The sequence below is a fragment of the Myotis brandtii genome, unplaced genomic scaffold (genome assembly GCF_000412655.1).
Source record: "Myotis brandtii unplaced genomic scaffold, ASM41265v1 scaffold810, whole genome shotgun sequence".
Lineage (NCBI taxonomy): Eukaryota > Metazoa > Chordata > Mammalia > Chiroptera > Vespertilionidae > Myotis > Myotis brandtii.
The window spans coordinates 2504155-2506079 of NW_005371274.1; the positions used below are offsets into that span (position 1 = coordinate 2504155).

A 1925-nucleotide genomic window follows, 5' to 3' on the forward strand; every position below is an offset into this window, starting at 1 on the left:
CCTCACTCCCTCCTGCCCCTTTTTAATTCTCTTCCATACCTCATTTCCTATCTTCCTCCCTCACTTCTCCATCACCAGAGAGGCATTGATCTGCTTTCTGTATTTAGATTAATTTGCAATTTCTGTTGGTGATATGGTCTTTCAGCTTTTGTGTGTCTGAAAAAGTCTTCAATTTTATTTCACTTTTTTTTTTAATATATATTTTATTGATTTTTTACAGAGAGGAAGGGAGAGAGATAGAGAGCTAGAAACATCGATGAGAGAGAAACATCGATCAGCTGCCTCCTGCACATCTCCTACTGGGGATGTGCCCGCAACCCAGGTACGTGCCCTTGGCCGGAATCGAACCTGGGACCTTTCAGTCCGCGGGCTGACGCTCTATCCACTGAGCCAAACCGGTTTCGGCTGATTTCACTTTTGAACGATATTTTTACTGGGTAAAGAATTTTTTTCTTCGGGACTTCCTTCCCCATACAGTTCTTTAAGGTTATCACTTGACACCTCTACCCTCACACTCCTGATCCGCTTTACCTGGTTCTATTCTTATTACTACATTTGCTAAGGGTTTTTTATTTATTTATTTGTTTTTTTCTTTTCCTTGCTTGTAGCCCCCTTTTAAACCTTTGTATGGTAAAATGAAACATAGAAAAACAAACCTTGAAGCCTTTGTACTTGGTTGACAGGAATATAAACTATTCCTAATCAGTAGCAGTGCAGAGGTTGTTGCAGCTGCTTCTTTCTCGTGGCTTTTCCTGGCCTTGGTATTCTTAACACTCTTACTAATCAGTGCCCAGCAAATACTTGACTGCTAATCTTCAGAGCTTTCTTTATATGTAGCTTTTCTCTCCGTTACTTTACCCTGGGTGTGCTAGCACTCTGTCTCAACTCAGATTGCTGGGCTGTGTTTGGGTTCTCCATCCATTATTTGCTCTTGGAAATTGCCTTCAGGCAGTAAACTGTCATCAGAAAACACACCTCATTTATTTCCTGTTGGTCATTGTCCACTGTCCTTTGCTGTATGTTGTTTGAAAACCATCTATACTAATAATCTATACTAATAAAAGGGTAATATGCAAATTGGTCACGATGCCCTCAGTCACGACCAGATATGCTAATTAGTCACGACCAGTATGCAAATTGACCATCACTCCAACACACAAAATGGCCACCCCCATGTGGCCACAAGATGGCCTGCAGGGGAGGGCAGTTGGGGGCGACCGGGCCTGCAGGGGAGGGCAGTTAGAGGTGACCAGGCAGGCAGAGGAGGGAAGTTTGGGGGGATCAGGCCAGCAGGGGAGGGCAGTTGGGGGCGATCAGGCCGTAAGGGGAACAGTTAGGCCTCGATCAGGCTGGCAGAAGAGTGCTTAGGGGGTGATCAGGCGCGCAGGCAGAAGCGATTGGGGGCAATCAGGCAGGCAGGCGAGCAGTTGGGAGCCAGCAGTCCTGGATTGTAAAAGGGATGTCCGACTGCCCGAGGGGTCCCAGATTGGAGAGGGTGCAGGCTGGGCTGAGGGGCAGCCCCCCACTCAGTGCATGAATTTCGTGCACCAGGCCTCTAGTAGTAAGATAGAGATAAAAGAGTATAGATATGATTTAGCAACTAACCATATATTACTCAATAAAAAATCCAAGCCTTCCTCCTGGCTGCTGGCACCAGCTTCCCTCTGGCACCCGGGACCTGGGCTTCCCTCCGACAGGACATCTGGTCTAATTAACATATTATGCTTTTATTATTAGAGATTTTATCTGGATTTTAGTTGTTTAAGGCAGGAGGGCAAATCTTTTCCGTTTCATGAAATCTTGAAGTGCAAGTTCTTTTTTTTTTTAATTTTTTATTAAGTTATTACATGTGTCCTTATCCCCACATTACCCCCCATCTCCCCCACTCATGCCCTCACCCCCCTGTTGTCTGTGTCCATTGGTTA

General features: G+C 45.4%; 1 protein-coding gene across 1 annotated transcript in view; it reads left to right on the top strand.

The window, feature by feature from the left end:
- The window catches only part of HELLS (helicase, lymphoid-specific), a gene marked incomplete at its 5' end in the record, with an annotated part of 40628 nt that overhangs the window by 6494 nt on the left and 32209 nt on the right, over window positions 1-1925 (top strand). The window lies entirely within an intron of this gene.